Source organism: Filicampus tigris, chromosome 16 (assembly GCF_054856515.1).
Source record: "Filicampus tigris isolate MCC_2025a chromosome 16, RoL_Ftig_1.0, whole genome shotgun sequence".
In the NCBI taxonomy this organism is placed as follows: Eukaryota; Metazoa; Chordata; class Actinopteri; order Syngnathiformes; family Syngnathidae; genus Filicampus; species Filicampus tigris.
The window spans coordinates 789,090-803,890 of NC_141232.1; positions in this window are offsets into that span (position 1 = coordinate 789,090).

Sequence of the window (14,801 nt, forward strand, 5' to 3'; positions counted from 1 at the left end):
AAATCAGCTACTTGCGGCTGCTCTCATTTGTGGCTTTGACTATTTGTCGTGTACGATAAAGAGTGAAAGACTCCTTTTTTTTTCCACTCGGGCAGCAGAACCTTTTAAACACGTCATCCAGTCTTACGACCTTTCGAGTGCCGGCTAGTGGAACACATGACGGTGGGGCGACAAATCTATACAGGCACTCAAACAATACTCGCATTTGCTCTCCAAAACGGCTGACGTTACCGCAGCATCTGTTTGCCAAAGTCTTCCCGGTGCGACTTTGTGCGCACGTGTCATGCTGACCCCGGCTGGCCAAGGTCAAGCGGCGCAATGTCCACTGAAGCAAAAAGAAGAGTGGCAAAATATGCTCATAATGTTCTATTTGATTTCATATCTATTTTTGCACCACTGTGTTTACAAAGGCCCGGGCAGCACACCAAAATAACAAACACGATGTTAAATGAATCCCTGTCTGAATAATAATTTTGCAAAAAATGATTTTTGAAAGGCATGTTTGATACAGCTTTCCTATAGAATCTCATTGGACGGCGCAGGTGTACCTCATAAAGAAAAAAGCGCGCTGTCAAACACCCGTGAGGTCTCCAGTTTTAGGTTCTTCTGGTTCAAAAAACAAACAAACAAAACAATAACGATTTGAAAATACGAGGGCATCTTTACCCAGGAGACAGGCAAGCCACTTAGGAATATTGCCCGGACCCAACCGCATAATTGCTCTCCTCCAGTCTCACTTTGATGTAAATAACATTAGCAATTTTCCAGTCATTTGGCATTGATCCCCCGCCGCCGAGCGGTGGCCCCAAGAAAGCCGCTGCAAATTGAAAAGTCTTAAAGCCGCAGACGCGTTTCATCCAAGCCGTCACCCACAAGCCGCAACATTCCCGGGATTGATTGCGCGCTTTGCCGCGGGGCCATTTCAGCGGCACGCCGAGTGCTATTCCCGCATTAAACGTGATGGACAAGAGCAAGTCATGCAGGTGCATTGATATCTATGATATCTGTACGTTAGGTGGCAAAGCAGCACTCCAGGGCCAATTTCTCTGCCTGTTTCATCACCTTTCTTTTCATCAGCCTGACGGACGCACAGCACTTGATGCCGGAATGACATTTGTTTCCCCCTTTTAAAACTCGCTTCCATTTCTTATGAAGATGCTATTTTGTTTTTCTCTTTTATTTGTCCCTCTTATCTCTCTGCCACTGGATCCTTTAGGTAGAAGGCTGTGAACCTTTGATTGCGAAATAGATTTGAAACACTAAAGCAGACGTGTCAATTCTTGCCGAGCGCGAGCAAGAGAACTGAATTGAGCATTTCCTCAAATCATTTCCAAACTCCCCATTTAATAAAAGGTCTCTTCGCAGAGTTAAAGCACACTACATATCAACTTGTCATACTCTGCTTCAAATGCCAAGTACGGCTTATATTAATACGAGGACTGGGGTGGAAATAGAACGTACGACAAAACAAGCTGCTACTCTGTGTTGCCAACAACGCCATGATAAATAGACCCCTTGAGCAACTTTTCTTTTTTTTTTTTTTTTTCAAAAGCAGTGCGCGACAAACGAGCACTATATTGATCTGCTCAGCAGTCAGTCAATAGAGCCCAGCGAGTCAGCAGAGCTGGGCATTCCAGTGAAAGTTTAGTCGGACTCGCCGACAGACGGCCGTTTAAAATTAGAGGCAGGCAGGCAGGCAGGCAGGCAGGCAGGCAGGCAGGCAGGCAGGCAGGCAGGCCTATAGAAGGGTACGATTTCCTGCAGCCCGAAAAAAAAACCCGGCTGACGGATGACGTCAGGGTACCCACGCCGCAGACGGATGACGGATAACGGACGCTCAATTTTTAGTAAAATGCCCAGCTCTGCCGGTCAGCGTGTCAAAGCCTTTGTCTACTTGTTGGTGGCCTCTCACGCCATCCCAGCAAGGGCGTTTGCAAACTTTGACCGAAAAGAGAGCAAAAACACCCAGGTTAGCTCAGCGCTAGCTTGCAGCTGGTACCACACAAGTGGATGGATTCAAAATGTGTCCGAGTGGACATTGTGGGTTCTGCCGCTGGCCGGCGTACGGTGAGGGATCCTGGAATTTAAAGCAAGTTATTTTCAACAGAAAAAGGAAAAAAAAAACTTTCTGTAGCTTGACATGGCTGTGTTAGTGTGTTGGCATACACACATACATATATTTGCTATAAAAAGTGAATATGAGGCTTGATAACGCGTTTCGTAACAATGTATGTTGTAGGTAAAGCGCTCTGCATTTACCAGTTACATTTATGATCAAATTGGATTTCTCATTTTGGGGGCTTTTGGCCTGTTTTTGGGCAAAAGCACAATTCGCTAACCGATTCGAGTTGATTCGGAAACTCGGCGGTCAGGCGGTAAACCAAGAGTGAACACGGATTTTGGGTGCAATCCCAAACTGTGATGCAAACGCACCTTTGGCGTCCGTCGCCACGGTAAATAGCAGAGAAACATGCCGGTAGCCTTGCTGCTGCAGCTAATTCTCCAATGGATTCATGAGTGCATCCTGAGCAATTCACGCGTGACACTTCCGACCACGGCGAACAACACGGAAATGGAAAGGGGAAAAAGTGTCAGGGAGTACATCCCGGATCGTTCCAGATTACCTCCTGGAAAAGGTCATCTCTGTCATCCGTAATGTAATTCTTTCAGAAGGTAATTAAAAGCTGTTTTTCCCCATGCAGAGCCAAAATCATTTTGCCTCATTAGTTTCCCACTTGGCAGCCTTTTGGCTGAATCGCACTGGTAAATGTTGAGCCCATAAAGCCACCCACGCCCCTCCCTCCCTCCCTCCCTCCCTTGCACAAAATGGAATAGGATGGCATTATAAAAAAGACCCTGGGCACGCTAAAGATTAGGTGGGATAAAAAGAGATATATAAGCCCGAGGTTTCCTACAATTTCACGCCGGTTTTAACTTGCGAATTCCTTCCCCGGTGGAAGTCAGCCATGCCTGAGTCACCTTTGTGTAAGATGCTGTTGCAGCACACCCGAAAAAAAGCCAAAACAGAGAAGATGTTGAAATCCTGTTCGGGGCGGGGGTGGCGGGGCAGGGAGGGGGACTCAGTGGACCTCCTGCTGTTTGTTATGGATGGCGGGGTGATCCCCCCCCCCCACCCCCCCGAGTGCAAGATTTAAAAAGGAAATATTTCCCACCCCCTCGCGTCGCAGTCGTATGCAGCGCTTGCAGCTCGGGATGTGCAATTAATTACCTTGATCGACCATGATGACTTACTGATCAATTATTTGATTTCTTTATTTGATTATTTTCAAAAGGATGGACGCTCACACACAGATGAATATTGCGTCAACTACTATCATAAACTGAGGACCCCCCGCGTAGGCCATTTTGCTTTAATTGCATTAAGGCGCCATTATCAAGAATCAGTTCTCCTCACAAACGATTTCTAAAACATTAAACGGATCGATGATGTCCATCTTTTAAGCAACATACTGAAATGGTTAGTCGAGACAAGGTGTGCGCTGCAAAATGAATGCAACACTAACAAGCCAAATGTTGCATTTTAATCGACGCAAGTGGTTTTTCAGTAGCCGGTCGGTGTCTTTCCAATATAAAACATTTACCTAACTTACCTAACAAAATCAAATTTATTCCCGTCAATTGAAATTTATGACGGCGGCTCGAAAAATAAATTACATGTCACTATAGGGGGAATCCAGGGGGGGAAAAAAGAGAATCAATTACTCCTGCTCTTATGTATACAGTTGCTTTAAGGTGAATTAAGGCGCACGGCCAATCAGCAGGCTGAGAGCTTGCAATCAGATCGATGGCTTTGAATGATTACACTGTAAGGCTGCCATTATACGTATTAGTTGACTCAAAGAGTGCCAATTGAGTTGCCCCGCTAACTTTGCGGTGTCAGCGTGATTTATGAGGTTTTTAGGGCAGTGGGCTGCGGTATAATGTAAATAAATGTGGTGGATGCGCCAATGCGCCAGTGGGAGGGATCAGGCATTGTTGGGGCTGCCAGCACAGAACAAGAACAAAACTCTCTCACGGCTGCCCCCCCCCCCACGCCAATCCCCCTCTCAAAAAAGCAGACTGCGGAGCTTAGCACTGAAACACATAGAAACACACACGATCAGCTTAAACTTGCTCAAACAGACGTCCTGGTATTTTCAACACCGGTCGTCTTCTTTGCTTCTCACCTTGTTGCTCCATTGACAGCACTCCATTTAGAATGTGTTTCTTAAAAGACACTCCAAAAACACAAGATGAAGCAAAAGGATGCAGATAAAAAAAGCCTTCAGCGCCTGTTGAAGCGATGTCCGGCGAGGTAGGCCGCGGCGCGGCATCCTGAAAATGCGCTTGCATTGTGAATTGAGATCGTTCACAACGGCAGTCCATCTATTCAAAGGCGTGTCATGAAGAAGCCAGTGATAACTGGCTGAACTGAGGTCTAGGCGGGAAACTGAGGTCTCACGCCACCATTGGTACAATTCCAAATGGACATGGGAAGCTAGATTTGTACAACGCTTGACTGTGCTCTCACTCTTGGCATGCTTCCAAAATGAATGGGATGACTGTAAAAGGCGCCCTTGTCAGGTTGGATCAACTGCACGCCGATTGCCCGCGACGTGCAACCCCAGCGACTGACTGGCATGTACAGTACTAAGTAGTCATCAACAAACATTTGCGATGACATCCTAACGACGGCCGCGAGAAAATGACGCCCGCTCCAGTGGACGACAATACAATGCGAGCGCCACGATCCTTCTCAGCAAATGGGGCTTGAAAAACGGACTCTGTCAAAAATAAAAGGAGGGTAGATGAGCCATTAATGTTTTATTGTCAACATTTGTCGGGTTTTTATTCTGCTCGCAGGGTGGCATATTGATTTTCATACGGCCACAGTAAAGTCAACTGTAATGCACATCCGGCCATAACTTGGTTATGAGAGCACCGGTGCAGCAAGATAAAGGTTGACGGTCTTTTTGCATGCGCCTCACGTCCGCCGCTCTTTAGCACCTGAGTGGCGAAGCCACGCAAGGTTAACAAAGCAAGACATTATTTTCATTAGATAAGCCACTTGGCCTAATCACAGAGAGCTCTTGTCAAGTGATTATGTCAAAAACATAATTGCTGTCATTGTGACGTCGGGCGCACACGGAGGGCTTTGAAAGTGCCGCAGCTGCGGGGACTTCAGCGCTTGTGTCCCAAGGGGCGCACGCTCAGACACGCTTTTACCCTCATACGACTCCCGCGAGCATCCGCGCCAACAAGCAATCACGTGCCGTAAAACGGCGAGCGCAAAGCGAGCGGGCCTGCCGTTGTCTTTGTCACAAGCGCAGGCCCAGCATTTGGGAATTGAAGAGGGATCGACGGTATTCCCGATTTGTCCCCTCTGGCGGGAGACGGGGCCCATTCTGATCCGATCCCTTCATCGGGCCTCCCCTCCGACCTGCATCAAAACAGCCCCGAGGCTTCGGCGGCCTCTGAAAACTGCGGCTCATCCCTCATCTATTCCATTTGATGCAAAGCTTTTCAAATTTCAGATAAATTACACCAAGGGAGCGGACTAAAACATATTCAACAAATCAATGTCGTGTTCCCGGGGACGGCCATTTGACAACATTTCCTTGATCAACTTTGGGGGGAAAAAAATAGCCATCGATTATTCACGTTTTGTTAAGTACAGTACGGGCAATGAAATCGGAAGGCTAGTAACATGGCGAGTAATTTGAAAACAAGCAGTCAGGTCACGTACAATACATACAAGTATTCGCACTGCGTTTGATACGGTAGCATGGTGAGACTGCACATTGCTGCGCTGAGCTGTTGCTTAGACAATCATATGGATCAGCTGTCTTTTCTTTGCGTAGTACAATGTTGGTGGCTAGTCTTGCTTTTCACGTGTACTTCTCTTATTTCTAGTCATTGTTTGTCCCCGTACATTCTGCCATTGGTCTGCATACGCGCGGCATTTCATTATTCGTACGCTCATTGTGCTCTGTCTCGTTGTCTGATGCGGTTGTAGATATGTGCTGTACATCGGATATTTACATTGTTTTAAATATTGTTTTCAATAAGCGTCTCTGAACACTAACCCAGTATCATATTGCGCATGAATTGATTACTATGCGTGTGTGTATACCGTGTGTATGAGTGATTCCGGGCGAAAATCCACTTGACTTTCCAGCCGCGTGTCAAGGTTGGTGAAATTCGCCGAAGTTGTTTGCTAGGTACCGCCGCATGCGATGGTGTCGCAAAGTTGTCTTGTCACAGTTCTATTTTATTGGTCTTCCTGTATTTCTTTGGTATGAAAGACACAGGAGTGACACGGCATGCACATTACTACTTGTATAGTGCGCCCTGTTCAACAAAGTTTGTTTTGTGCATCCCGGCACTTTGGAATCGTAGTGCTCCCCCCGGCGTTGAAATGTGGATTGCCAATCGCTTTACTTTTGTCCTAGGCAGATATTTTGGACTCAGGGTGTAGTGATGTGCTGAAAATCAGAAAGCCTCATGTATGGGCAAGGTAAATCTTTCATGCGTGCTGTCAAGAGTCACTCTCGTTTCGCCGGTTGAACTCGGAGTGGGTTTGTTCACAAAAGGACTTTGCCGCACTCTCCTCGTCTTTCTGACCCGCTGGCGCATCAGCAAAAGGTAAAGAGCCTCTCCGGGCTCAACGGCCGCGTCACCTCTGGCCTCATCTGCACCAAAAAGCACTTTTGACAGGAACGTTGTCGGCCAGCTCTTTTTGAAAGCCCTTCCATCTTGGCGTGGAAGGCTAGAACTGCAGCGGCGCTCGCCAGCAACAGGGGCTCAACCTGGCTGACAGTAGCCTCCTGTGTGTTCATGTTCACAGATGGCCAAGCGGATGCGGGGGGCACCACCATGGACAAAATCAGTGGAAAGCAGCAAAGAGGCCAACGAATGCTAAGTGGAAAAAGACATTGCGAGTCAGATGCAGATTCAGCGTAGATGGCTGGAGTCCTCAAGGCTCAAGAGCTGACTGTCCTCCCCCAGTGACGAGTCACAGGTCGGTGACGGCAAGTTGATGGCCAAAAAGCCGGCCCATTATGCCACCAGCGCACTGGAAAACAATATCCCGCTGTCCAGTTGAGAAAATGAACAAGAATTCATCCAGCCATTCTATAGCCCTTGTTGCTCATAGAACTGATGGCGGTGATCTTGGGCCAAGCCCAGATGACCTTGGCTAAGAGCTGGGGAACTGCCACCGCACGGATCACAGCCAACTATTGTCTTCTTTAGAAAGCAAAGTCGTTCAAACTCACAAGGCAACGCTGATCTAGAATCATTTTCACACAATTCAAAGTCAGCATCGTCCACCACAACAACACCAAAGACCGGGAATCGGTGGCAATCAAAGCAGGACATTGTTCTCTTTGTAAATGCAGATTTCTCGTTCATTCTCTTCGTTGGGCATCGATTAGAACTTCAATCACACAAGTAGACCTAATGTGATTATTCAAATTGGTCTGCGGTTTCAATTGCCATTCTGGCATTTAGCCAGAAATGATCCCACCTGAACTTTTTAAATTCCGGACCGTTTGTGGTCTGAGTCATTCCTCGGCCGTGTTGTTCCAATTTCCTGTTTGCAGCCGTCTCCAATATTCTCTGTTCAAATGTCAAGTAGCGGCAGCTCGCGCCTCGCCATTGCGGCCCGCGCTCATAAATCCCAGCCCATTCTCCACCTATTTTCCGTGGTGTATAAATCTGCTCACTCACACCAGAGCGCCGGTGCTTTTGATGAATGGGCAAGGGGACGGACCGGATGCCAAGCAAGCGCCAGTTGGGCATGTCTTCCACCCACACAAAGCAACTTTCAGCAATGTTAGCTTCACCAACGCGAATTTCATTCCTTTTATTTGGAACTTTTTAATACCTCTAATAGTCTAATAACTCAAGAGTCAGACGCCACGCTGGCACTGAAACGCTGCAGAATCGTGTTACTGTTTTGTGAGTCATTTTTTAAAGCAAGTGTTTTTTATTCCGGGGAACCAAGTTCAACTGGAATTACAATTCTCAAGGACTATATTGTCCATTATGAGATTGGCCAAACTGGAACAAAAAAAAAAACGTGAGATGAATGTACGGATCCCCGGAACGACGGCTGATCAATGCCAGGACCTTGCGGACGCACCAGACGGAAGAATATACTAAACTCAGGTGAGGTTCACAACAGAAAGCAATACAAGGGGGGGGGGGCAATAGGTCACCACAAAGCCAAGGCGCGATTTTACACTATGTTGACTATTTACAGAAGTCACAAGGTTAGAGAGAATTGATTTGAGTGAAAAATGTGTAACAATGCACTACGAGATGTGATCCTTCAACTTCGGTATTATTAAATGCTTTCAGTTGTATTAACTATAAAAGCTGGAAACTTCCATTAGTGGTCCAAGGTGAAACTAAAATGTCTACATACTGTACTCAACACGGTATCAATGCGGGTAAAACGAGTAAAGCCAGGAATCTTGGACCTGTATGTAACTAGTATCGTCTTTCGACAGCCGGGCGTGGAAGACGGTTTTGCCCGGGTGGCGCGTGAAATTCCGCTCGGTAAACCACCGGCAGGACTAACACATCCCTGCAGACGGTGGTATTGCATCCTTATGGATTTGAGGTCAGCGCAGCTTTTGGGGTGAATCTAAAAATAAGGGACTTCCATTATGAGGAAGAGAAGAGATGCCACGTTGGAAGTCCACCAAGTGTAGGCACGTCTCAGCCTCCAACAAGTTATGGATGCATAAACAGTGTATGTGTCGCGGGAAGGAATAGAAAGGCTGCTTTGCAATCATGACTGAGGAACAGGCCTTACGCGATCAGGATTTTGGGCGAGTTTGAAAAAAACAAAAACATCCTCGACCACCGATTGGATCAGACGATGGAGCAATATAAATGTACATAAACGCTACCACGACAAGCCACAAACTGCAATTATTATAGTCTACACTTTCTTTTGGTAGGTTGGGTGCTTATATTGTGACAGAGCACAATCCTGCGTGGCAGTCAAAGTGCTCTCAATGGCTGCCATATGGGCGACTCCTTTGAAAGAGACTCTCTGTAAGGTACGGTAAGAACCCAGGCTAAACTTAGCTTCTCCCTGACACTAAGCTACAGACCAGATGCATCACTTTAACATACTTCCTTGACACCCATTACTTCTTTCCATTTCTCAGGGCGTCGCATAAAGAGAACAAAACTACACCGGAAGACGTGACCGGGCGAGTCTTTCAGTCAATCGTTGTCAAGAGCAAATCACTGGGAAGTATTGGAGGACTTTGGCGGTGCTATTTCACGACAGCATCAGATTGTACAAGTGGTATCGACACCTTTTCGGAGTAGAGACACTCGCGCGAGTGCGGGCTCGTCCGTTGCCATGAGTGAGCTTGATAATAAGCAGAGTCTGAGGGTGTATTCTGCCGCTTGCTAACAAACACTTCTCTTGTTCTTCATTAGGAGCAGCTGCTCCAGTCAGCCCTCTTGATCTCCACGTCGACAGGCATTAGCGAGGCAGTCCCGAGGCTTGACGGCTTGCACACAAACCGATCATAATCGATCTGCTCAGTTTGGACGCCAAAGCACGGCGGCCGCGCGAGAGACGCGAGGCAAGGTTGTCAAGCGCCAGAAACACTCCTTCAAAGAGACGTCTTGATGACACGCTCCCGAGGCGAGGCGCGCTGCGGGCATTTGTCCATCACTTTGAAGAGCGCATCAAAGTATGACAGATGACATCAGTCTCTATATAGAGTGAGCCGTGGCACCTTTCCGTCGCAGCTTTCAGACTCAATGCGTGACAGGTGATGATGGAGTCGCTGCGGATCTGGCTAAAGGGTAAAAGCGGATTCGGAGAAAGGACGCGGGATGGCACATTGCCGCGTGCTCGAGCGTTGAGCGACATATGATGACATTTCCACCGTAGTCCGTGAAGAAGATTAATGATCAATTCATCGGGTTTAACCCTTATCCTTTACATTTGTGATGTAAAGCCATCTATTTTCTGTCGCGCTCGTCCCTATCGGGGTCACGGCTGGGCAGGAATCTAAATGGCGGGGCCTACACAGAGGATTGAAAAAGTCCACGCACCCCTGTAAAATTGGAAGCTTTTGGGGATGTAAAAACGATGGAGACAAAGATAAATAGATCCCAAAACCTTTTTTCCTCCTTTAATGTGACTTGCAACTTGTAAACGCAATTGAAAAGCAACCTTTTTCTCAAAATTCGTTGCCACTCATCATCAACAGCACCCCAGCTGGTTGCAGTCAAATAGTGCACTCCATTTTCCCTCAATTGCTTCAAGACATAATAAAAGTAACAATAAGTTCTACACAATCCACCAAAAATTGAACGCAGTCTTGACGCCGCATGTCACAGAATTGCGATGATTATGTGAACACTTGAGAGGGCACTCCAGAAATGTACATTGAGGGCCAGTGTGCACGCATCTGTTCATCCAGACAGTCCAAGGGCAGATCAGGAAAGCCAACAAGCTGCTTGTTTGCTTTCATGTCGGAGCCAGACCACAAGTGTCCCTTGACATCGCCAAGACCCGGCTGTACATGAATGGCCGTCGTCCATCAAGTTTAACAAGTGCTGCATTTTAAATTGCAGAACTTTTACGGGACAATATTGAACTCCGCAAGGAAGACCAGAGTCGGGATTCAAACAACGTAGCAATCTGAAACAGACGGACGGGCTGGTACAAGCACCGTTGCCCTGTTGTCTGCTAAATATTCCAATTTAACAACTTAGTTGACCCATTTCCAATTTCACTCCCTCCAATATGCAACATTTTTTTGGGTACATTAAGTTCTTTTTTTATTAAATGCCCAATATCCAGGGATGAAAAAAACATCTACAGCAATGAATTTGATTTCACTGTTATACATACAGTACATACCTGTATGTATATATACATATATATATATATATATATATATATATGCTTGAAACTTCAAATAAAACTAAACTAAATTGATGGCAAAATTTGTACAGCAACGCTGAGTGACACCAATAAGATTAGTGGGATGGGAGGACCAATAAAAACCACTAGAGTGCGTATTTGACAACCATTAAGTGGCGGAAATTACAGGTGACAAAGTTTGGGTTGACAGTTTGCCGCTAATGAACCCAAACCTGCAATGCGGTGCTCCACCGACCGAAATTGACACAAGTTGTTTCACTTCCATGCACCGAGACTCTTTGTCTTGCCTCTGTCACCCCTGAATTTGACAAAGTACCTGCCAATTAGTCCTTGCTTCCCTCTCCGTTGATAGGAATGATGTAGAGTTGCGGGATGCTGAAGCCGAGCCCTCGGGGAGGCGCGGCCGGGATGAAATACGACCGTCTCGTCGTTTCCAATGAAATGTGGGAGTCGCCTGTAACGCGGCGTGCCCCTCTTATATCACACAGCCACTGCCATATCTTCTAGCCATGGTCCAGTAAATCTCTCCCTGTTTTATATTGTTTAAACTATATCGTTAAAGTGTCATCGATTGTCTTGAGCTATCATCCCAAAGGAGGTGAAGGGAGAACGTCGCAGATGTCACAGTCTGCTGTGGAAAGTGATGAGATTTTAATAATCCGACGTGGGACTTCATGGGAACTTTTCTTACTTAGAACAGCACTTCCACTATTGCGACCGCCGCAGTCTTTAACCCCGAGAGAACATGGGTATTTATGTACATATGACAACTTGATAAGTCGCATTAATTCAATCATTCAAATGCATATCTTCTTCGGGTTCATCGAATCTCGTTTGGGCAACCGAAACATCAGTCGCACGACGTTATTATGTGTGTGTGCGGCAAATGGAATGATTAGACAACCTTCAACCATTTCTCAAAGCAAGAATTTATTGCACAACTCTGAATTAGTTTGGGATTTTGTTGAATTGTTTTTCCCAGCCACGAGCCTCCATTGGGATGATTTATTTTTTTCTACTTTGACTCGCAAGCAGAAATTTGAGATACAAGCGCCATATGTTGGCAGTGAACCCAACACAACGCACTTCACCGCAAGCGGCACTTTGGCAGATAGCGAGCAGTTCCTCAAAAACGAGGTGTCAACCGGTTGGTGCCAGTTGAAGTGTACTGTCAAACTACACATAAAAGGCAGAGATTGCACATTAAGTTTTTAAAACATAAATTTGACTTTATCTCCGCTAGCTTAATGCTAACACGAAATGGGAAACGGCATAGACGGGCTCCTTGAAGATGCTAACCTGTGATCAGTGTCGCCTTTCAAGTGGCATTTTGCAGTTTTTGCAGCAATTTGCTGTGCTTTGTGTTTTGTGCAGATGAAGCAGCGCTGTGGATAACAGTGCAATGCATCTTTGTGTCAGTTTTTGTTCTATTTTGTTTTTTTGTTTGTTTGTTTTTCACCCGTTTGCCACCTAATGACTAGCGGCTTACTGTTCATTCAGCCCCCTCATGTTTACACGAGCAGTCATGTAACGTCTGCGTGAGCTGCGCTCGGCAACATTTCCAAATTGGTGAAGTGAACGTGTTCATTTCTTTCGGTACAATATCAGAAAAGGAATTACTGGGAGATTTGACATTTTTATATGGCAGGTTCAAAAAAATGCTGCTGTTGATTAAGATCCAATGTAAAGGCAGTATCAAGTATCAAGCTCATGAGAGGGTGCAAATTGAAGACGTTGGTGCCCATGATGAATGAAGGTAGACTTAACTGACCACAGCCGCTGTCTGTGGGCAAATAGTGTCAGCGGCACTAATCGAATTATCCTGACACTAAGTGAAGGGCGCTCCGGGATTATGGAGGTGAACTACGACGTTCCATTTGCAAGTCTGACACTTATCACTGCTATCAATTCATTAGTCACACTGACGCCACCATTGGTTGAAAAGACCAACAAATGATGCAAAATTCATTAGAACAGCGCCGCAGCAGAAGATACATTAAGATGCCACAATCCCTTAAGTAGCTTTGGACAATCCAGCCAAGATGCTCCGCAGCTGCGGATTAAGCCAATAGTCATTTCCGTTCATTGCACAATCGGGCTTGAGAGCCATAGTCAGTGGGAAGTACCGCAAGTTGCAAAAGGGACTATTTAGCATATGAATTATGAAATGAAAAGGTAGGCACGGTATCGGAGCGTAAACACACCCTTCACCCCAATGGCTTTGGGTGGGAAAGGCTTGTCTGGGTTGTGTGTTTTGACACCTCACAACATTGCCTGTGCACATTAGCGGGCGCAGGCAGGTGTGGGCATGCGCCATTAAGCGCATGTTTAAGAGGGAACCTTCTGCGCGCCCCTGAGGCTCATGCGTGGGCTGCTGTCACCTGTCCTCCATCACACACACACACACACACACACACACACACACACACACACACACACACAACCTGCCTGTCCTGTTTCATGTCATTCATTAATGGATGCCCCAGGGCCAACAATAGCTCACTCCAGCCTTTTATTACTGTCACTTCAATCTTGGAACTCGTCAAGGTCAAATCTGCTCCATTGTCACTCACCTGTCACGTCGGCCCGGCTGACATTTGTGTTTGCCTGCGTCAAAATCAGAGAGCGAGTGCAAAAGGGGAGACCCGCATGACAGTCGGAGCAGTGAAGGCAAGGAAACGACGAAACGTCAGGAGAGCTGCCGTGTGGACAGATGCAGCCCTTGATTGAGCGCGATGAGCACGGACCCCGAGAGAGAAGGCGGGACAACAAGTGTGAATGCGAAGGCAATCTTGTACTGTGTGTGTGTGAGTGGGGGGGGGGGGTGCGTGTGTGTTGGAGGGTTGCTGTTGTTGACTTTCCTACTCATTGCCGGAACAATTTGTTTTCTGAGAAAAACCTCCATGGAAACGGCTTTAACTAAAAGCTGAAATATAGCCATTGTCAAGAGTTGCTAACAAATTCATTGCATTTGCAATTTACATGGAACGTCCGAGGCATATTTCGGTTGCTTTCTGAATTGTACGACCATATCGGAGTGACACAAAAAGTCAGCTCTGTCATACGCTGCCGTAACAAACAGCAGTTTAGTCCCAAGGGGGGGTAGGTCTTAAAAGTTTCTTCTCCAAACTGTTGTGAAGACATGAGAAAAGGATTCCCCCCGCCCCCCAAAAGTTGATTTCGCCTAGTCACAAGCAGTCTCCTCAAAGAGCAGGAGAAGGAGTGCGCTGTGATGCCGTGTTCTTCAACGAGCTCATAAATTCATTAATCGTGATTGGTGGCCGGTGTCCCTGAGCTGTATCGATCCGTGCTGCAAATGTATACGTGAACAGCAGCTGCTTGCAGACCACCACCCTCCCAAGGGTTTCCGCTTATTCCGCACATCTTGTTCTTAACATCACCTCGTAGGTCTGCAGCTTGTCACGTCACTGACAGCCAGTAGAGCTCTGAAAGATGTTTTGAAAATTCCCTAAGAGCAGCCAAGCAGTAGCATAGCGGTTCAATTCAGGCCTTTTAGCTTGGTTGAGACTCCCCTGCAGTAAGGAAGAAGGAAAATGAGACACGGGGAGGGTTAGAAAGCAAGTCCTTCTTATAATACCGTTAGGAATTTGAAAGTGTGTCTTATTGCAGAGGGGGATCCTTCTAACGTGATTAGCAATGCGGAACCTTGTTCATGCGATCTGTTTGTACACTCAACCAAATCAGTGTTGAGAAATCTTCTGGTTCTGCCCAACCGTTAACTTGAACTTGATTTCACTTGGCTGGATCTGAACTGCTTCGTTTGGCTTCTCCCGCGTACCACGCTAGTAGCGGTCTGTATTTTCCACACAACAAACACTTACTGATGCTTTCCTGAAATCTCGCGTGCTAG